The 24,114-nt window shown below is 38.2% G+C and overlaps 1 protein-coding gene across 3 annotated transcripts in view; it reads left to right on the forward strand.

Annotated features, from left to right (window-relative positions):
* The window catches only part of LOC111238634 (protocadherin-9), a 190,506-nt gene that overhangs the window by 134,168 nt on the left and 32,224 nt on the right, over window positions 1–24,114 (forward strand). The gene's annotated exons all lie outside the window — the stretch shown is intronic.

Here is a 24,114-nt window from a genome sequence, read left to right on the forward strand (position 1 = left end):
GAAAGCAGGTGTCACTCTTAAAACTATGACAGGGAATATAACTGACCAGATAACCTTTTTGTTGAATAAAATTAATTCACTAATTATACTTAATGTAATCCAGCAAAGTGGTTAGACTAATGTGTAGGTTGTGGCTTTCATCAGAACTAGGGAAACATACACAGTGTGGGAGGTGTGAAAGTCCGATGTCCAACAGTTATTTATTTATTTTTTTTCTTTTTACAATGGAGTAAAGCATAAAGAAATGTTTCATACTTGAATCTATCCCTAAAGATTTACCACACTGAAAAGAAAAAGAATTTCCTAAACAAAACAAACAAGAAAAAATCAGTTGAACATGAAAGTGAAGAAAGGAACAGATGGATGGTAATCAGGGACGCAGCAGTATCAGTCAACATCTTGTGAAGTAGGAGAGAAACGTGACAGTAGTATATGTAATGTAGAGTAATATGTGAGCAAATGTGGTTGCTTAGAAAGGAAAGACCTTACAGGGCATCCCCTGGCCCCAGCTCCCCCAAGTCATGATTGTTTTTAAAGGTTAAGAGTGTTTTCTAAGAGCATTTTTACAAAAGCTCTTAAATTTTTACACACAATTCCCAAAACAGCACTTAGAAGCGAGTCCACGTGCAGGGTCATTAATAAGAGCTTCTTAACATTCGCTGTCCGTGGTGTTGAAGGGAAGGATGAATTGATTTAAAGTAATTTGCTGTATTAAATTCTCCATAAACCATCTCTGATATTAAAAATACATAAAAATACAAAGCATAGATGAAACAAATGACACAGTAGATTCAATTAGTGCACTTGGAATCATGAGCATGAGCACGTCATGAAAAGCAGCCTCATTTACAGTCAGCAGTGGCAGCCTGTTAGTGGGTGGAAGTAAGTTTCACAGAGTAAACTTCATGAAGTCTAACTCTGATCGATTTAGCTGCTGCTCAACACTGCCCTTAAGCACAAATTAAGCCATTCTGTCATCAAATCAGCATTTTTGCATCAGACTTCAACTGGCCACTGGAAATTCTCTGTCAATGACAAAAATAACTAGCCAATATAAACAGATCAATAAAAAGAAGAACAAATAGACAAACAATGATTAGGAAAAGTGGCATCAGACAGCCAGGTGGAATTAATGTATTGGGGCAAAATTTCAAAGGTCAATGACAAATAACAATAAGGTAAACATATACATAACCTTTGCCAGAATCCAGGAGCTCACAACTGTGCCCTGCCCAGTGCGCTTGGGGGCGACTTTTGTCATGGCCAATCACACTAACGATTTTCATACTGTTTATTATAAAATTTGATTCAAATAATCTCTATCAAATCACGTAGCTCCTCACAGCCACATGTCTACCTGTATTGTAATTAAAAATGTGGAGCTCCAGGCCACACTCCCTAAAAAAGTGATGAAGCATGCAGCCGTTGCCCCGGTTATCCCTTGTTTTGGATGGAGACACCAGGGGTGGATTGGCAGGAAAGGACAGTCCTAAGGAAGTTATTAGTGGACAAAGAAGTTTTAATTAATCTATGATTTGTCATGGAGCCTTGTGAACTGTTTTCAGTGCATCCATCTCCAAAGTACCTGATGATTTCCACTGCGGTAGAAACTGTAGAATAATTAATTATAACAAAACGTTTGATGTGCACATAAGCACGGAGGTTTGTACAGTGTGCTGCTTGTTGCATGAAATTTAAGCAGCAGATATGTTGTTTGTAATCGTGACTTGGCAGTGCACATTATGTCCAATTAGAGCCCATAGTTGAGACAGATATGTGCTGCCTTCAGATGGCTGTAAATAGAGTCACCAGTGTCAAGGAAAGGCCTCCAGTATAGGCTACTAACTGTCGTGGATTACAGAGCGAGAAATGCTATAACGCCATAATTGAAATAAAATTTTTGTGTAATCACTCACAACTGGTTGAAAGTGGAAAATGAGCCAGAATAAGAATAAATTTGTTTGTATGAGTTCAGAGAAGTTTATATCTGGGTGTGTCTTCACCAAGCAAAGCGACCAGAATTATAATGGAACACAGGTGGGCAGTGCAGTCGACATGTTCTGAGCAGGAAAGCAGCGGATCATGTGAGTCGCACTCACTCTTGGCATCACGATTGCAATGCACTACTGGACTGGTACCACCACAACCTCTGCTGTGCCTCTCCTCCCATTGGGGCGCATGGCGAGTCACCAAAATACCAAACTGCCACAGTGACCGCTGTGTGCCGCAGGAAAATACCAGTTTGCCAGTGCAATGCTGCGTTCCACCTGTGCAGACATGAAAACAGAGCCCAAAGACTTCAAATTCAAGTTGTTGCAAAGCTGTTTTGAAACAGCCTGAGACTGTGTAGAAATTTGTAACATCGGTTTAGGATCAATTTAGCCTTAAGGTGCTTTTATGTAACAAAGCTCAGGGGCATCTGTAACATTCATGCTTCATCATAGTTTACTTTTACTTCAGCTTGTGCCTTACTAAGGGCATTACACAAAATATTGACTTGAAATTGAAGTTTCTATCTTTATTAGGTCACTCTATTAAAAGACAAATCAAATAAACAATAAGGATGGAAGTAATAGTCACACACTGAATATCTTGTAGGACTGCTGCATGTCCCTCTGCAATTATAGAGTGAAGTCATTCTTGACAGTTTCTGCTGAAATAACTCATAATGAAACAAATAAACAACCAAGTCACATATTCACCAAATGAATGCATACTTGGGATGAAACATAGTTCTGTCAATCAGATACATTTCTGAAAAAAAAAAAAAAAAAAAAAATTTTTTTTTTTTTATTAGCTGGTTTGGTCTCAGATTGGTTGTGCATCGATGAGAGTCCCTGGACTACAAAGAAACAGAAATAATACATGACAGGAGAGTGCCCGGAATAAACAGAGAAGAGAGTGCGGTGAGATAGGGATATTTATAAAACATTTAAAACAGCCGTTATTGACTAAAGTGCCATATCAATGATTTAAACACATTGCAGACAAGAAACACAGGGCAGTAAGACAAAAAGATCACTTGCGCGCGCACACACACACACACACGTGGAAAGTCAAAGGTCAATTAGAAATGGACTGTGAGATAAAATTTGAATGAGTCTTAGGGACTGATACAATGAGAAAAGTTGTTTGTCTTTTCCAGCGAAAACCCTCAAACTTCAAATCTAGACTAAGAAACAACCAAAACCCCCGTGTGTGATGACTGTAGAGTACCACAGGTCAAACAGGATCAAAGCAAACAGAAATATAATAAATCAGCTTTTTTTCAAACAACAAAAGAATCTTCAAGTCATTTCTGAATTTACCAAAGTAAGTGGTGAGGTTACTATGTGGTGCCAGCTGGGCTACATTTACATGAGAATCAGTTATGAGTGTTTTCCTGTAACAACATTTTTTGGATGCATTTTTAAGATTTCTAAGTGATCCACATCTTCTTCCTGTGTTTACCCTCATAAAACTTGCATGCATAAATGAAAAACTTTTCAGTGTCAGCCCACCAAAAAGAAAATACACATTTAAAATGACTAGACTAAACTAGATTTAAAAAAAAAAAAAAACATTAAAAACTATTCACATTTACATCAAAGTCTGGCATTTGAAAGCCACATTGGCAGATACGCAGTATGAGGTTATGTGCAGTACATCATGTCCCTGTGTACATGACATGTCCCTGGAAACCAGAGATCAGAACTGGATCACTTTGACCAGATTTTTTCTACAAAGTCTTGGTGGCAGCAGTCTTGTCCTGCTACACAATGACTAATACTAATTCAATTTTAATAAAATATGTAAAAAAAAAAAAAAAAAGTAGCAATAATCCATGCAGTAGGTGCTGAAGGCACTGGACAGTGACTTTCTTTCCAGATTGTGACAGTAAGTTATGTATTCAAAGCCATTGGCTGCTATTGAAGGAAAGTAATGTGTAATCATTTTCACACCCCTTTTCCAAAGCATTTTATTTACAGGTGATGGACAATTTTCTTGGAAATATATTTCCCCTCCTAACCAGTACTGTCAATATTTTCATGGGAGTATATAGGCTTAGCTTCTATATACTGAATTTGAAAGTGGAATGGAAATTGTATCATTTGTCGATAAGTGTATAAGTGTATCTAATGTTGCGTGTTCAATACTCAAAACTTGCTCTAGTTCATCTTTGTCCTTTGGTAAATAACATTTCTTTAAGACAGCTGTTTTTCTTTACTAATTATATAGTTTTGTTTGCGTATCTTCTTTTGTCCACAGTGATTAAATTGGCTTTTGAGCAGAGAGGTGGCATTGTAAGAACAGCCGTTTTTTTATCCTTTATACACTCCAAATATAACTCCTGCCCACCATCTAAACAGCAAGTTGTTGCATGTCATGAGCTGTGATAGGGCAATTATCACCATCACTGACAATTTAAATAAGGGTAGGAGAGCTGTACTTTTTCACAATAAAGAAAAAACTATCAAAAGTTGAGATGGCAGGATTTGTGGTTCAGACGTTAGACAAATGTGAATCATTATTGTTTTTGACACTGATATGAATAGACGAAGTGATGTAGAAGAAACGTGTATAAACAAGCAATAAAGCTAAGTAAGACGTTGAACTTGAAACTGAGAACATTAACAGTTGACAACATGTTTACAAAAAAGAGTGCTGATTGTGGCTATAATCCCAAGAACGGTGTCTGAGCGAGTAGGAAAAGAGGAGAGGATGGAGCTGGAAGAAATAAGTTGTGATTGAAGTAGCTGGCAACACCACGACTGGCATAGCTTGTTGTCCTGTAACCAGCCACCTGAACTGGATTACTCTGTAGGATGTTTTGTAGTTTGGAAACCCAAAAAAATAAAATAAATAAAAAATAAGAACATATTCAATCTAATTTAATGATTGAAGTCATAAACAGCCCATTTCGATTGTGGGTCTGAGCTAGAGATAACACTGGGGTTGAAGAATGTCACTGAATGCGGGCGAGAACAGTAACTTAAGAAATGACTGAGAGTACAAGTGAGGCATTGGTACCAACACAAACATGAAGCTCGAAACAGAAAATCAGAATGACAAGATGCATCATTTTAAATATTCTAAATAATATTTAAAAACAGACAGGGGTAACAAAGCATAGAGCAAGAGAAAGAGCGGCTAAGAATGGGTTACGCTGACGAAGCCAAAGTGGCTGAACTGCATGTGAGAAATAATTTAAGAAAGGATAACAGGGTTAAATAAAAAAAAATAAAAAAACATGACATTTTGAGTGTAGTTGAACCTTTTTATCACGTAGGATGATGTCGCTGTTAGAGATTTCAAATCATCTAGTGCATTCACACCTCTTCCCATGAGGCAAAATCTAGTACTTTTCAGAAGCACTAGAGGTTCACAATCACAGCAGCCCACCATATATTCAAGCATCATCAATTTCCTGATTCACTGCCATGGTTAGTTTAGTTCTTCACTATAATATTTATCCGCACTGAAACTGTTTACAGTACCACAAAGTGTTTTATAACGGTACTGTCCTGCAGTTCTTTCCTTATTCAGTCTGACTTTTAGTGCTAATAAGTTATTTAATTAATTAATTACTTTTTAAGACAGAGGGATGCCTTTTGTACTTTCTTAATTTAAGAAATATAACTAACAACAACAAAAAAAAGAAAAACAACCAACCAGATCCCATCATACAAACACACACATCATTAAAACCAGTAACTGGTTTGATTGGTGTGTGTTGCGTGCAGGTGATTGTCAAATTAATGGGCCTGCAGCATTACAAGATTTTAGTTTTTGTTCCCTTGTTAGATACACATTTTAACACACCCAACCTAACAACTATGTAAGAAGCAAAAGTGTCAAATGAAAAATGAATACATAAATGAATATTTTTTTGACTTACATGCTAATAATGAAGCCTTGTAGCTACATGTGTAGAAATGCAAACGTCTATTTCTGCAGATTTTAATAAGAAATCTACCACTGACACTTGTCACTAAACTGAGCAGCAATTATGTTATTATGTTAAATGAATAGAATACATTTTATAATCAGATAAAACGTCAAAGTCCCTTTGGGTCATGAATAACTAAAACTGTACTCCTGTAAAAAAGAAAAAAAAAAAATGTAAAAAAGGTAGGTCGTCTGTGCAAGCAGCTCATTACAACTCATAGTTAGGTGTTACTGTTAGGCAGTCGTAGTAACAGGGACGAGAGCAAAGGAGGAAGCTAGGTGACGTAGTGTACAGAGCAACAAAGTCCATGTTAGGAGTATGAGGAGGTTGGAGTGGATGGATGGACAGGACTTTAAGACCAGAGATTGCTGTTTGTTTCCTGTGTCAAACAATGCAATCAGTATTATTGCTATTTTTTTTTTTTTTTTTTTAACATGACCTCTCCATAACTTTAACCCAGTATTTGTATTGTAACCATGACAACACAGATCCTCTACATGACTAAGTACTTATTTTAACGGAAAATACTTGTTTTTTTCTAAACCTAGCCAAGCAGTTTCTGTGCCTAAACCTAGCCGAACCATGATCATTCCATAAGGTTAACTGCACAATTATTTCTGTAACCATGGCGACGAAGGTCAGGTACACCTGCTGCCTTGGGGCGATATTTCAAGATACACTCGGATGGGTTGCATCAGAGGGGAGCGACAAATGACCTGCATGGTGATTTAGTAGAATCGCTACTGTACTTAATGTCCTAAGTCTAGTAATGTGCTGTGGTTAAACAGCACATTCAAAATGCATTAAAAACAAATAGTGTACAACATTTAATGTCTGACACATTAAACTCTAGGAAGCTGAGAAACCAATGTCAGCAATTATTGCCTGCAGTATGTTACCAGGCTGGGGATTACAGCAAGGAAATAATACGAGGTGTTTTACCTACTGGGGCAAATAATCCTCCTACTCATTCATAATTAAATCACATTAAACATGAATCAGAGGAGAGTCAGCACAGTGCACCTCTACACCTCAAATTGTTTAGACATACAAGAGGGAACTTATTATTATTGTTGTGTTGTTTATTTGTCAGTCTCCCTGTTATCCAGGAATATACAGTAGGTATTGTGACTCCTGTTTTTCGGGGTTTTTGCATATCCATGGTAAAAAAAAAAAAAAAAACTCAAACTGTACAGACGTGCAGTAAAAACTGCTTGTGTTTTCTTCAGTGCTGGTACTGGAATACCTCTGAGAGGCCTTTCAGTGTGGTCAAGCACACTGGGAATTGGGGGCGCTGGAGACATGTACTCAACGACCATCAACCTGAATGAATGAATAGCAACATCATAATTCAAATCTTAATCAAGTTAGCTCTGTTAATTTGACCAATAGCAGAGAAGTTATGTATCCATCGATATAGATATGACTGGACAGACTAACTTGACTTAATTTAGCTTTAGCATTTTCTTTAACTAAATTGTTCCTCTTCTTCGTTGCATGGGATTGGGCAGGTATTCAAGCACTAGTTGAAATGTATCTGTGAAAATATTTGAAGATGAGTGATTTTAACAGGAACACAGTTCACCAAAAGGGTTGGTTGCACTATTTACGCATAGGAACACAACCAACTGACAGGAACAGAGGAGGAAGCAGAGGGGAGAAGGGGTGAGTGGATGAGGTGCTTGTTGAAATAGCACAGTGTGACTGGGAGAGGGTAGCTGTTAAGGGGCTTGGTGGAGAGGGACAAAATGCTCAGATGCAAGATTGTTATGTTCTCTACCATGAAAATGGAACCACTTTAGCCATTAATCATTGATGGACAGGAGATGATGGATAACTCCCTTGTTGAGGTACATGTATTCTCCTCCATTCAATTCAGCACAGCTTTGTCTGAAACATCAAAACATCTTTTCAAGTTCCAACTGGCTAAGAATACATATAAAAAAAAAAAAAAACAAAATAAATTATTCCTAAATTTGAATATGACTCTAAAAAAATAATAAAAAAAAGTCACTAAATTTGGAAATACTGTGAAACATCACAATTAAATTGGTGTTAATCACTAACACATGTCTGGCAATTTGGACTAGGCAATATCATTTTTTCATGATGTCTCCATATTTTATCAGATGGTTGGCTATTTATTTCATTGCAATATTGTGAAAATATGCTCCAGGCAAACAAGATGGTCACAGTGCCACGTTTTTATAATTGTTAATGCCAAATTTCTGGTGATTTATTTCCCAGGCGTCCCTTTTGTCTCTCCATGGCAGAGAAGACTGGCAGCTTCTTCACTGCGTTTTACCTTTGTGCCACCAGACTTGTTGTCATGGGAAATGTTGGATTACTGCTTACTTACACAAAAAACCAACTTATTTACTTTGCAACTATATACCATACAACTTTACTTTGCTGTTTCACCACTCAATGAAAAGAAAATATGTACTGATTTGTTTCCTGCAGACTGTGATGAGACAATCATTCACTAAGTGGATTTCACAAGCCCACAATGCAGAACACCCTCAATTTCAGTTATTTTTATTAATTAGTTAAAAAGTTATGGCAGATGTACACAACTTGTTTTCAACAAAGTACAGTATCTGATTTTATGACCTGAATATACAATACACACTAAGTTTCAAAACCTACTTTTCATTCACGGCAGTGGGAAAATTGCTTGGTAATGCACGGAAACCATGAATGGGCAAAGTAAGGCGACTAGCTTATAAGAGCTATTGTAACGCTCACAGTGGGAGGATTGTGATGTAATCTTGCAATTTATATATTCTTCAGATCCATATGCCTTATTGTATCTTGTCCTGTCTTAAGTTTACATTGCAGGGAACATGACCTGATCCTTTTTCAAGGACTGAGTAAAGAAACTTGTTGTTATGACTGAACCGACCATTTATGTGTTTGGCTTTTTCTCATTATCAGTGGTGGATGATGTAAGCAGATCCTTTACTCAAAGGTAACCCGCGGAGTTTATTTTTTAATCTAATAGCACTATGACACTGTTTTTCAATTGGGTTCCTATTTTGTTTGTCTCATGTATGTGCACAAGGACGCATATGCACGGCTGCATGTGAGAGACATGACAAAATTGCCTGCCAATGGTTTCACACTGTTCTGCTAATGTAGCCAGCAAATGCAGGGAAGAAGACTGCAAGCTAGTAAACATGGATGTAAACAATTCTCAATTCAAAATACTGGAGAGAAAAAAAAAGGCTTTTTTAAATTTTTTACAAGGAAGGCAATGCATTCAATACGTTAGTTAGACCTCATGGATACACACAATGTGTTGGTGAGCAGATGAGGAACACTATATGTAAACATTGTCTTCCTATGTTTACGATCTTTAAAGGCACCTTTAAAGTGATACTCAACTCAAAATCCAGAGCTTTTTTCATGATCAAATACTCATCCCCCTGTAGGTCTGAAAGGTGGTTGTCAAAAGTCGCTCGGTGGTCAGGTTGTTCATGTACATTTCAACGGATTCCAGTGGTAACAAGCTTTCATGGTGAGAAAGACGGTATTCAAAAGACCATAGAAACTTTTCACCCCACTTGTCCGCTGTCTGACCGTCTCCTCAGAATGTTCCAGTTATACATGCATCACTTCAGTTTGTCATTTGCACTGTGAGCTGCTGTAGTGTGTTTAGAAATGTTATTATTATCGTTATTTGACAAAGAAATTAAATAAAATTTTCTTAACCTGCACAGAAGAGGCATGTTTTCACTGCTGTTGGACAAAAATTCTAATGCTGGGCAACAAGGAGAGAGTTGGACATAGTTGGAGTTATGGCCTCTTTGCCATTAGAGAAGAGAGACTAAAGAGTACAGAGCACAGGCTGGTGAGTGGGTTTGGATTATGTGCTGGAAGTGTGTACATACACTCTTGGGCACTGTCAATCGAATTCTGAATTCAGTACAAGCTTCCACATAGTGTACTACCAGTTGCTGGAATGTAGGCAGTGACTTAGGACACTTTTGACTTTGGTTGGACAAGAAGCCGACTGCAGCACTCCGGATGAGCTGCAGGACTAGACGAAAGCACTTTAGTGTCACAGCCAAGAGCGTGTTGCAGTAATCCAGGCATGAGGTTGTGGCCATGATGTGATCCTTGTGCAACAAAGTTTAGACTAGGAATCTTGATGCCTAAAGCAAACAAGGGCTACTTTAAATGCTCATCCACGACGGGGATGTTTTGAAGAGGCAGATTGGAGATATGACTGTGTTGGTAGGTGACTAAACATAAGCACATTATTAAAATACTGACTTCTATACTGCCTCATACTGACATCTTTGTATCTATAAATTAAAAAAGATGTTTCTGTTTTTTCAAGTTAAAAACATTCAAATCTAGCCTGTGAAGTTAGCACATGGCAAATACATTTTATCCAACAATCCAGTATGCTCTAGATATCTGTGTCTGTGTAACACTGTGTGCCAACTATGCATGCAAAAAGCCTGGATACTGTGCATCTGAAACTCAGTGACACAATATCTTGCTTGAGTTACACTAATTGCAGATGATAAGAGAATGTAGGAGAATACACCAACAAAACCCAGTGACACCTGCCATTGTTAAACAGCTAATTGGTGGGCAGGCAGTCAATTAAGTATCTGCATTTCACGCGTACTTTTATTTATGTATAGCTGTCCAGGGAGCGTAATGGGCGACTGTAAGACAATAGCAGTCTTATTAACAGAAGATGTTTAATCCGCTGTCATGAAATGATGAAAAGGGTAATGCAGTAGGAATAAATAAAGGTAACAAGTAAAACGTAAGAAGGTGCACATAACTATTTTCACCATTTGTTCAGCAAAGTTCCACAGGTTGTGCTGCTGAGACCCTCCACACACACACACACACACACACACACACACACACACACAAACACACGAACGCATCTTTAGATATCCTTAGGCCCCTATGCATGTGTTTTGATTGCAACCATAAAACATATGTCCCAAAGATATTGCCAACTCTATAACTGTCTGGTTTTATTGTTGCATATTTATCCACAGGAATACATGACATGATGTCTTTTAGGAATTCTTTATTGCGGAAATTAGGACAATTTAAAAGCGTTCTTTCAGTTGAATATGAGTAACAGACACGTCCACTGAAACCCTGTGCCAGCAGCTTTGTTGTTTCTGTAGTACAGATGCCCAGCAATTGACTATTCAGGATAAACAAATACCAGGCTGTCACTCAGTCTGGCAGCCATCCGACCACCTCAGTCACAGACAGCCTGTGATGCCAGTGAGATGGTGGGATGCCAAAACAGTAGATGGATGTCACAGATCTTTTGACTAGAGCACCATGCTGCAGTGACAAACCATGAGTACCTGTTTGCATATGCTTTAACTGTATTTCAAAGTTCTAAATCAATATGGAGTTGTCTTAAACCATACATTGTCAAATCTGATTCTCTAGGATATATCTCCTATCATGAAGTTTAGTTTTATGTTAGTCACTTGCCAGCAGTAGTAAGAGACAGGCAGTTTTACCTTTGCCAGTTGTGACTTCTCTTTTCTTAAGAGAAATTTGGAGGGATGATGTATGCATATTCGCAGTTTAAACTCCCCTTAAACCCAGTTCTGCTGTATGTGAGGAAGTGTGTGTTTGTGTTTGTGTGTTCCGTCTGATACCTAAATCCCATTGTGTGAAGAGGAAGTAGCAGGGTAGAGTGGCTAGGCCCCCTGACCAAGCCTGTGGGTGGGTGGCATGGATTCATAAATCAGGGAGAAGTGTTAATCTCTCTCAGGTACTGGAAAGCCAGCCCTCAGTAAATATGTTGCCCCAGGATACAATGGGGTTTAGAGGATTTCTGTCTCCAAAGAGAAATTAGGCAGCAGCTTCAGAAGTGAGCTAAATGGAAATGCTTGCTGGAGCATACAGAGAGAGTAGGGTGCTGCTGTCAGCTAGTAAACATCGTTTCAGAGTAGCCTCAGTCATTATCGTGGCAGTCACTGCCAACAGCTAGGGCGAGCAGACGGGTGGGCTGATGAAGAGCATCTTCTATGCTGATGATTAGTCACAATAGGGAGGATAAAAATCTGAGGACTGCTGGATTATATGGGAATGAGAATAGTTTGTGCTATACGTAAAGTAGCTAATAACAGTAACTTACAGTTCTATCCCACCTACTTTCTGTTCTGGAATTTTGAAGAAAAAAAAAAAGACAAAACAAATTAACTCAATGTCATTTTTTGCTTACACTCACATGTTTTCTGCTTATACTGCTTTATATCTTTAAGAAAAAAACAAACAAACAAAAAAGTTCTTTATTGATTTCATAATGGCATGTGAGAATTGGGGCAACAGGAAAGGTAAAATAAATATTTTCTACCTTTCAACCTATTGGTGACTAATTATTAGCAATCACAGAGTGAGTTTTAGAGGCTCCCAGTAGATCATTTAATGAGTGTATGTCAAATGCATAGTTTCAACAGCAGCATATAGTCAGTAATCATAACAGCCCATTGTATAACCTTGACATAAAAAATCCAACAATATAATGTAAGCACAAATTGGGTGAAACACTTCCACCTAAATTTTGCAGGGAATACACAAATGACCTGAGTGTTTGTTTGTTTTTTTCCGTTAGGATAACAAAGGTACATTGAAATTTTTTCTTACTGTAATCTGTATCTGCAGAACATTAACTATAAGCATATTTTATTTTCCCTATGATATTCAATCCTGGCAACAAAAGCATTATTAATGTTTTAATGGCTATTTTTAGGCCAGTTAAAGCACTTGGTCAAGGCTAGGGAAAGACTGTAGTTTTGGTTAAATATTGAACAAGTCGGGGCGTCGTGTAGCGTAGTGGTTTAAGCAGGCGCCCCATGTGTAGAGGCTACAGTCCTCGCTGCAGTCGGCCCCGGTTCGAATCCCGCATCGGACGGCCTTTCACTGCATGTCATTCCCCCTCTCTCTGCCTCCCCATTTCCTGTCACTCTCCACTGTGCTGTCCATTAAAGGCATAAAAGCCCAAAAAATATACTTAAAAAAAAAAAAAAAATATTGAACAAGTCAATGCTGACAAGAAGCATGAAAAAGGAGTGCTTTGACTTTTTCTGTGTTTTTTAAAATTATTTTTTCGGGCCTTTTATGCCTTTATTGACAGTGCCGTAGACAGAGACAGGAAATGGGGAGGCAGAGAGAGGGGGAATGACATGCAGCAAAGGGCTGTCCGATGCGGGACTCGAACCGGGGTCAACTGCAGCGAGGACCTTGGCCTCTGCACGTGGGGCGGATGCGCAACCAACTGAGCTACTCGACGCCCTGAATTGTTCCGTTTTTAACCAAAATCAACAACTATACTACTGTGATCACAGTTAAAGGGATGGGGAGTAGGTAGCTGTTGGTAAATTGGAGAGTCTGTATATATTTGATGCACCTTCTACACCTGCTGATCCCTGTTTAGGATCATAGGGGCCCAGAGCTTATCTCATTATCTCAGCATGCATTGGCTGAGAGGCAGGATGCCAGGCTGACATTAGACGAGGCTCGGTCAAAACCTAGTATATGGCTGGAACATGTCTGGTCAATGTAATTGAGGACGCATTTTAAAACTGTTGTGGAACCGCTGTAAACAACTTGTCTTATATGTTGTTGTATTTGCATTGTGCCTAATTTCAGCTGGTTTTAGCTCTTTATCTGTTTTCCTTTCTCATACTCTCTGTGCTCACATATACAGTATTTTAATACAGGCAAATTTCCGATAAAGCTGTTCTCATTTACATGTTTTTCTGTTTCTGTTGTCAGACAACAGAACAGGTTTGAAATAGTGACTGAAACACTACATGATAACTTCCAAGCCTCTTATAGAAACTGTTTGCGCTCATTCGTTTTGAAAGAGCAATGGTCAATGGGGAAACTCCACCTCAGTCACTGCAATGATAAGGCTGGCCCCACTGTTGCAGTCCAGCCAAAAAGAATACAGTATCAACAAACACATGTCTGAGGTCTATAACAGGGAGCGGTTGTTTTTCACTGTTAATTGTGAACTCAACAATGAAAAAAATTAACTGCAGATACAGAAAAGCTGAAGAATATTCATAGAAGATTTTTCCCCTCGAACTATCTGTCCGTTCAGTTAAAGCGAGGGTTTTCAGCCACAGCGTTCTATACCTGCCGAGCTTTTTCTGGTACATTCCCTGGTTGAAAATGGTTGCAGATCTGCAAAGGGCATGTCATCATCAATTTGAGCAAGCACAGCTTTTAAGTTTTTTATTTTCTTTGAATCATTCATTTCACATTATCTATTTATATATACTGAAATGGAGATAACCTTATCTCTAATCTAGGGACTGATATCTTGTGTCATATAATCATACACTTAGTTTACACAAGTTTGAAATAAAAGTGAGAAGTTTGAACCCTCAATCAGAACTATTCTTGTTGTATTGTCAGAAATGTTCCTTATACAGTATTTCTGTTTTTAATTGTTCAATTCATTTTGTATATTTTGTATATGGTTTAATTATATTACAGCAGTACCAATAAAACGGCTGATAAAAGTTCTTGCAATTCCAAATTAGTTAGGGAACATGCTATGATACTGCTGTGATAAAGTAATAAAAAATAAGAACATAAATACAGTACATAGCCCTCCACTGTGAAGGAGAGACCTTGATTACCCTTCATTTCTTTATTAATCCTTAAAGAAAGAAAAAAATCTTAGGCTGTTTCGCACTCAAAAGCGGTTCAAAGCCTCATAAATAACATTGAGAGCCAGTGAAGTGATGTTTTTAGTTAGGGGCAACACAGTAACTTGTCTTAGTTCCTGTCAGAAATACTGGCTGGATTAACTTTAACTTCTATATTTCATGATGGATAAGACAAGCGCACAGGGAGTTACAATAGTCGGAGTATGATGAAAATTTGATGAAAATGTCGAAAATCTTTTGATGATAGATTCAATTTAGGCAATTACAGATGCAGTTTTGAGTATTAAAGGAATACTACAACAGTTTGAGAGATGGTTGTCTTACAAAAACAGAGATGAGAAGACGCGTAGATGTTGTATCACTTTCATATTTAGTACAGGAAGAAGGGGAAGTTTTTTTCTTCCACCACATATGCACCCCATAAAAATAATTTAATTATCATTTGTGTTAGGTGACATTACAGCAGTGGAAACTAAAATGCCTGGACATTTTATGACCTTTATGAACATAGGTTCTTCTGAACTAGGGAGTGCATTCTTAGACAGAATCTTTTTATATTGTGTTGGGAAAAAATACACAAACTCTTACAATTTATAATAAAGATGGTTATTATTTGGTGTAATAAAAAAAAATACATTATCTTCATCATACAATATCATACATCATCATACAATACAATATCATCATCCAATATGCAAACAATGGTTCTGTCACTTCTGCTACCAGTCAAGCATCAGATTTAATCCCAACACATTAATATCGAACATCTGTCATGGGAAACAGCATAACTACGCATATTCTATAACATTTTATTGTCTTTCAGTGCCCACTGCCTGTATGATAAAATCCATTTCTATGCAGGTCAGGCAAGACAAATTTTTAACAGAAGACAGTGTTGCTGATGGGAGTAAAAAGAATCTGTCCGAGCAGGAGAAAGAGGGATGGCACATCTGCGGTTTCATTTTTCAGCCTTGAGGGATTAAAAAAAATAAATGAATAAATCCTTACCAAACCATCATTCTCATACTAAAATATCCAGAATTTTATCCAAAAGTTTGAAACTAGGGACATGAGGTTCTAATCTGCAGACAAACATCCATCTTTATTTTGACATCTGCTAATATGTCCAAAATTCAAACATGTAAGTGGGCAACGCAGATAGAGACATGGAGAGTTTAATTTGAGCTTTATGCATAAGTCACAAGCTGTAGGCTGAGCAGCAGTGAGAGACACAAGAGGAAAACACAACACAGTTGTTGTGTCCATTTTAATACACTGACTCCCCCTAAAACCACAAATTGTTTTACAGTTCTGCTTGAGTATGGATTAAACAAACGAGATACAATGTGCTAATTAGAAAGCTTTAGAGGTGTCAGCGAATGTATTTTTGAGCCAGGCCAGATGCCATGTCAAACTTGGCTAACCTTGTCTTGACTCCAGCTCTGTATCTAAGACACAGACATGAGATTAGGAAGCAAGTAAGTAAGAATATTTCGCAAAATGTTGAAACATTCTTGATTAAAAATGTATAGATGTCGTTGCGTATTTGGATTCTCATCTTTCTCTAATTTGTCTCTCTTTATTCAACCCTCTCATTACTATTAGCTATTAGTTTTAATATCTCCTAGTGTGTTAAAAATAAATATTGTAATTCTCTGTTGCAATGTCAAGCAATGTGCCGGCCCTGACACTCTAAGAGACAGAAAGAGAGAGGGAGACAAAGAGCGTGCAAGAGGGGTAGTATTTATACTGAGACAGCAACTTAAATAGGTTATCATAGCATTTAAGTTCCACTGTGACTGGGCTCCTTTAACATGTCACTGTGAGAGTTCTCACAAAGAAAACGGTATCTTCAGAGAAAGCTGCACCTTAACCCTGGTGAACTGATCTGGGGGTAGTGAGCGCTGTGATAGGGACTAATCCCCTGCTGTGTGCTTTGAGCGGGCCTCAGAGCAATACACCAGAGGAAACCAAGGAGAAGCGAGGAACAAGCGCTAAGAAAGAGACTTCTGACAAACTGAAAAATGTGTTGAAGTGGTGCTGTCACCGTGATGAATCCTTTCAGACCTCGTCTCAAAATGGGATGGAATCTTAATGCGCATGTGTGTATGAGCGGTAGTGGAGATAGTGTTTGTGTGAGAGAGCGCGTGTGTGTGTGTGTTTGTGTACAGTGGATTTCTCAGTGAAGCATATGGCGTTTAGCTCATGCAAAAATCCACCAGGAATCAAGCTGATGCCTCCTGGTTAATTGCAGAAATTTACCAATTTAGAACTCAGAGTGTGACACTGAGAATTCCAGCAGATGTTTGGAAGGTCTCAGTAAAAAAAAAAAAAAAAAATGGTGCTTCCGGGTTGCGCATGAGACTGAAGGTTAACATGTGAATCAAACAGAGACTTTATTGACAACTTGTCGGCAGAGGAATTATACTGTCAGTTATACTGTCTATTGTAGTTAGTTTATGTGTTAAATTATATTTTCTGATGTTTTTTTATTAAAATCTTAATTGGCCCACATGGTGCTTCATGAACATCTGTGCAGACCATTTTTTTAGTGTTCCCTCATGGTTCATTAGCAATACTATATATCTAGACAAAATATTGAAACTTATGAACTTTAACCAAATGTAAAACAAAATCAGGAACATTATGGGACAATAAAATGGTAATAGAATTGTCATTAAGCAGGTGAAGTCTGTAACATCATAAAATATCAGTCAGTTACAGATTATTGTAAACATGCATATTAACACTAAAAACCACGGCGACATACTATATATTAAGACTCAATAAATGGACTCTTCTTAATGCAGTTCCACATTTAAAGCTGAAGACCTGCTAATACAAGAAAAAACACAAGAGGCACTAAATTATCTGTTTGCTCATCCATGTGTCACGCACAATAGCTCAGACTGTTGATCTGATTTTGACACAGCTTGGTGGGATGATGCATCTCACTGCTGCATTCAAGTATTTAAAATGACACTGAATAGCTGAAGGGGGATCAACAATTAAGGGTCAACAAAGGTGACATATTTGTTAGTGACAGGCTGACAGGGACTTTACCAATCAAAGAGGACAACATGTTTACTGTTGTTGTTTAGTGGATGGTGCTGCCTTAGCAGTTTTGTGTTTGTTTTCCAACCCCAGAAAAGTAGGTGTGATATTCTCACAGTACACTGTTGTTAATTACCGTTAACACCGGTTAATACTAAGAAACAACAAATTACTTTTACAAAAAAGCAACAGAAAAGGCTACGTTAATTCCATTGTATTGCACCAAGTTTAGGATGTTGCATTTTGCAACATTTTCAGAAATACAACAGAGGAGCAAACTGGTACATCTTCTTACAGTGCAGCCAAACACACTCATGTTGTTTTAATGGAGAAGTCAGTCAAAAATAATTGCAAACAGTCTGATTTCATGTTGCACACAGAGGTAGTTTTCCACACAACAGGAAGACAGAGTAAAGTTGGCTATAACCAACTTCGACTGAGGAGTTGGATGTGTGCAGCCTGTTGTCTGCAACTCCTCATCCAGCAGCTCCAGTGTGGCGGTGCTGGTTCCACTAATCCCTTGCAGAAATGAAAAAAAATGATCCATAGGTGAATCAATACCAAAACAGACCATTGTTTTGTTTTGTAGACACACTTTTGATTGCTGTCTACACTAACTGCAGTGACAAATACTTTACATTTCCCAAGGCTACTTCACAATAAAAGCCACCTTGTCTTTTGCTAGTTGAACATCAATAAGAAAAAAATGTGCTGCACACATGAATGCATTCTTTTCCTGTGAATTCCTCATGCTTAGGTAGGTAATCTGAATTCAGCGTGGAAATGGCAGAATGTGCCTCTACCAAAAAAAAAAACTACCATAGACACATTTACTGAATGCAAATAAATACAATGGCGATTGCAGGAAAAAAAATGCAGACCATAAAGAGCATCACAAACGGTTCGATTTCATGAAAATCTTGAGGATTACGGCTTTAAAGTAATAATGAGGGTGTGTGATCCTTCACAGTTTACTGTATGTGTGTGTGTGTGTGTGTGTGTGTGTGTGTGTGTGTGTGTGTGTGTGTGTGTGTGTGTGTGTGTGTGCTTGTGTGCTTGTGTGCGTGTCTGTGAGAGAGGAAGACAGAAAGACGGGTACTCAACAGAGACTTCAGATGGGCACAACTAATAAGAGGTGAGAAAGAAAATATCACATTGAAAATAGATGGAGGGATGACAGGTGGAGTCAAGGTGAGCTGACAGGGTGAGAAGTAATCACTCCGCGAGTAGAATGCATACTGATCCTGCAAGTGATAGAAGGGAAAAGGTCATAGACAAAATAAAGCAAGTTTGAGATGAGAAAAGGTGGCAAACAGTTGTAGCGTGTGTGTGTGAGGACAAGAAGCAAGTAGTGGAAATAGAAGGAAAGAGTTTCCCACAGGCTGACACTTTGATGGTGGTTGTCAGTGGTGTGAGAGAAGCTCTGATTAAGAATATCATGGCATGTTGAGGATCATAGATTCATTTCTTCTCTTTACCTGCACTCAAGGCAAACCTGGTTGTGAAAGGAGAGCTCTGACATACACAAAGTCAAAGGTCAGGCAGATTTTCTGTGAGTGTGGTTGGCTTCACCGCACCAAAATATGATCACATTTTATTATGTAAAATTTCTGTCTGTGACCTTGACGACAGAATGTATCATAAAAGAAAAAATCACATTTTATATATGCATGATAAAGGAAACTAAATGATTTTGCCATAAAAGAAAATATGCAAAAATGCTTAATTTCGTCATACAGTTGATATTTGGGGGAATAACTCGTTCAAGGTAACAACACAGAATTTTTTTTTTTTCATCTTTAAAAGAAAATGCAGCCATGCTTTAAGTAGCTTTGTTGACATTTATATCGTACTTAATGCATTGCGCTTGGAGGATTGCTAAGGAGTGCTCTGTAATTGGATGGAGGCTCCACGCACATAATACAAATACTCTCAGGGGTTAAACTTGAATGAAGGAGAATAACAGCACTTTGGTTATTAATATCACAAAACTAAGGTCCAAGGTTTTCTGTCAAAGACTCTAGATAACCTTTAATTACAAAGACACAGACTGAGAAACTCTCACTAGACATCTAGAAAAGGAATCTATTCTTTGCAAGCTATATATTTAAATGTCATTCATCATCACTCAGTTGCAGCGGCCCGACAGCTGATTGACGGTATTCTGACTCAGCCAGTGTCACGGCCGTTACGCCAACGTTCCAAGCAGAGGGATTCTGTAGATGAGCCACAACATCCTCCCTCTGGGTCGTCTTCTCCACTGCTTCCCTTCATTTTCTCCTGTCACCTCTCTCCACTCTTTCTCACTTACCTGCCCTCCTCTCTGCTTCATATAACCTCTCACTACTCCATGCATCACCCCTCAGACCATGTCTCCACGAGCAGCAGTTGGCTTTTTTTTCTACTTGATTATGTGTGGTATCCTAACTTGTGGCTTTGCATCGTTTTCATTTTTCTTTCTCTCTCTCTTCACACTGCTGAACTTGAGGCAAAATATCAAATCGGAAAGAAGATGAGTTAGATTCCAATCTAATCAGATCTTGACTAGAGGTGTAGGAAATGGAAAGAAAAAGCTATAACAAACAAATGTAAAGTCACGTTTGCATTTAATGCCCTTACAAAACAGAGATCAAGGAAGTCAGGATATACAAGCAAACACACATGAATACACACACATGCATTCACACAGCAATCAGTCAGTGTCTAAAAATAAACTCAGCATATACAGTAGACATCCTCTCGAAGCAATTTTAGGTTGCATGCTTATCTGAAAAAGCAAGGTTTTGACATTCACATCTGTTCATTTTTACATCTGGTAGGGGCTTTACAGCCTCGCTGACTGTAAACCATGTTGTGCTCACGATACAATACACATGTGTACAATGTGTCAGCATGTGGAGAGGCTGCTCTCTCATAAAACCTGCTGTTTACAAAAAAAAAATGCTTTAAATTTTCTGGTGCTGTGCTTTTGTGCTTTACTTATTGCATTCATACATTATATTTATGTTTTATTAGTGCTGTCTGTTTTTATTACTTAGTGTGAAGCAATAGTATATGGCTGCTATATAAATACAAAAAAAATACAGTATGTGTGTGTGTGTGTGTGTGTGTGTGTGTGTGTGTGTGTGTGTTTGCTAAGGATGGAGGGTGTTATGATACTCAGCTACTGTCCCACCTACTGGGTCCTGCCTCAACCCCTAACATCATGAGCTAATCCCTAGAAATGTCACCCAGAGCTTGGCAAGCCATTTGTTGCTTACTGGTGTGGAATTTGCCACTAGGTGAGCGTGATTCCATTTAATCTATCCTCCATTACAAGCTGCAATTTTGCATGGTAGACAGTATTACCCAGATAAAGTGTTTAATAGAGTTACACCACGATTTACAGAGGGCAATCTTCAAGGGGCTGAATTCAAACTTTTTTACTTTAAAAAACTCAGCATTTCACTTGGAAATGCTAAAAAAAAAAACAGATTAAATAAAAACAGTGGTGTAATGAATTTTGGATTGAACTTCAGTGTACATTCTATACATGTTTGTTCATTTCAATACAGGGCCTGGTTTAGTACAACATAATAAGGAAAAGCGTGAAGTAAGTTTTGTGTTTGGAACCTTTTTTGAAAGGTTTGTTTTTAGCCGAGTTCATCTGTCTCTGTCGCAACAAATCTGAAACAAATGTTATACGACAAATATGGACGCAAAGTTTAATTTAACATTATTTTGTGTACATCATCTGTGCAGTATGTCAAAATGAAAAATTATTTTTTTATTATTTCCTTTCAAAAAACAGGAGCTAGATTTTAATATTATCCCTAAATAAACAATGCCACCTGTTCCCATCCATAACCCATGAAATCAGCTTGCACAGAGAAAACAGTGAGAAAACATTTATTTTTTTGATTGTTCATTTGCTTGTTTGTTTGGTTATTTAACAGAGACAATACAGATAAACATTGTTTGCAAGGGAGAAGCAATGCAACAGCAATGTAGCTATACTGTAGTTAGTAAGAAAGCTAATAAAGCTAATTTAAAATTAGACTGTACTTACTTTTTCACACATAGGCATATATTGTCAGCGCAGATTCATAACATTGATTAATTATTAGATTATATTTCATACTTAACTGTCATGTGCAGGTCAAACTCATAAAGTGAGATTCATACAATTATGACTCAATTATTATTATTTTTTTTTAATTTAAAGCCACTTGCTTGTCAGTTATTTTGTCCTTTACTCAATGACGACTTCCTCATGCACCTGTGGCCTCCCCTCCCTAAAATTTATCCTCCTCTGTAATATTTTGACAATGATGAAAATAATTTGTAATCATAGGCCCATCATTCAGTCACTACTACACAGAAGATTTGCTGGAGTTCAGGTGCTGACCAGACAATTTACACCGCAAGTGCTCTGTGCCAACCTGTAGCCATAACTTTCATTGTATGAGACATTCCTTAAAAAAAACATGAACCCTCTTCTCACTCTGTGCCAAACTGTGATAGTGCGGAGAGAGGCAATATAGACAGCTGGCAGAAAAACTCATACCCATCTGTCTTCCCTCTACCTGGCACTTCAGCCCTCTCCTTACCAGAGATCAGAGAGCTTCTTGTGTATGTCTGACTTTCTAATTCTCATATGGAAGAGCTAAGCTGAACATGTACACCGTCACACCTGTTCAGTGCTGGCTCCATCACGGGAGAAATTCCTGTAATGAACGTCTTAGACTTTCCTCTGACAACCCTACATCATGTTGTAATATGGGATCGAAACTTGATCCCTCTCAGTAGTTAAGTTGGGATTTACAGTATGTTTTTGCTGCATGTGTGCATTGGTGTGTGTGTGGGAGAGGGAGAGAGGGGGAGAGAGAGAGAGAGAGAGACAGCAAGACTTTCATGCTCTTTTGAAATACAAAGTTGATAATTACTGTGTAATGTCAACTAGACTGTGTCCACTTAACGTGTGAAGGTTATCCATAAAATCCCAGGTTGGGTTTTTCTGTCTTGATTTCCACATCACTGAATGTCTGTGTTTCAATATTTACTGAAATATACTAAATTTGCTACTACATACTGAGCAACATGCAGTATTAAGACTAACTTTGACACCCTTGTAAGCTATAACAGTGAGTGTGTTTACATGCACACTAATATCCTGGTTATGATCTGTTTTTTTTTTTTTGAGTATTCTGGTTATGTTTTGCACTTGTAATCAGCTTATTCTGGTTTCAGAAACCTAGATAACACCTTAAACTGCATTTGAGAAACCTGGATAAGACCTGGAGTGCTCCGACAGACACCAGGATACTTATTCAGGTTCCTGGTGAGGGATGATGAGAAATCAAGACACACCTGCGGGCTCACAATCAGAAACCAGGTTTTTCATGTTCTATGTTAAAGCCATATCCCGAATATAATCAAAACCAGTATACTAATTCATATCTACACACACTCACTGAGGGAGCAAGAGTTGAGGTGGTGAGTACAGGCTGCTGACAAGGTAGAAGGAAGCGGGCGATGTCAAGATTCAGCCCACCTCTTTCAACGCTACCTGTCACACACTGCCCACTCTCTCGGTTTCACTATGAAGTGAGACAGTGTGGGAGTGCAGAGCTCCAAAGGGTCCTCGAACCTGTCACACAGGCACATTATTGTAGCTCAATGTCCCAACATTGTCTGTAGTAAGAGGAGCTGTGTATTGTGTGACTGAGGAAAGAACGGCAGAGCAGGTGATTAGTTAACATAATGTCCTTAACATTTCAGTTGATGCTTTCTGAATGACCGCATGATTCAGTTTGCATCGATCAGACGCTTTAATCAGAGATTTGAGACTGACAAGTCCCCCTATTCAGATAATAAAATTGAGTTGGTCTGGTAAGTACTTTTTTATGAAGTTGCCGATGACTCAAACCATATGGGGCGTGACAGTAAACGTACTGTTTTCTCAGAGAAAACCATCAAATGATCAGTTTGGTGCACTCACAGCAAGTTACATTAATTTCCAACTTAAACCCTCAATATCAGTGAGAAGATGTTAACTTTAGAAGTTAATGTTTGAAGTTCTAATGCATATTCCAAACCACATTAAAAATCTGACCAGAGTTTCCTTTAATATGGCAGCAGCCAATAGGCAGAGAAGTTTTCACACATTACTTGGGTCCCTAGTGTGTTAATTAATATTTATATTTGTCCACTGCCTCAAACTCTGCCTTCAGGCATTTATTAAATTATCATGAGTTTGGGCAGAGGCATTACTGTGTGTGTTAGTGAGAGCAGAGCAGAGCTGTGCTAGTGTGTACACGATCTGTGACACGACTGTTCCCTGATTCACCATCCAAAATATTCCACACAAATTAAAAACAGGACCATTAATGACAACCCGTGCAAACAATATCAACAGCAGCTGTAAATTGGGGGAGGGGCATTGAACACTTGTTTGTTTACCCATTT

This window comes from Seriola dumerili, unplaced genomic scaffold (assembly GCF_002260705.1).
Source record: "Seriola dumerili isolate Sdu_G_001 unplaced genomic scaffold, Sdu_1.0 BDQW01001449.1, whole genome shotgun sequence".
Classification (NCBI taxonomy): Eukaryota; Metazoa; Chordata; class Actinopteri; order Carangiformes; family Carangidae; genus Seriola; species Seriola dumerili.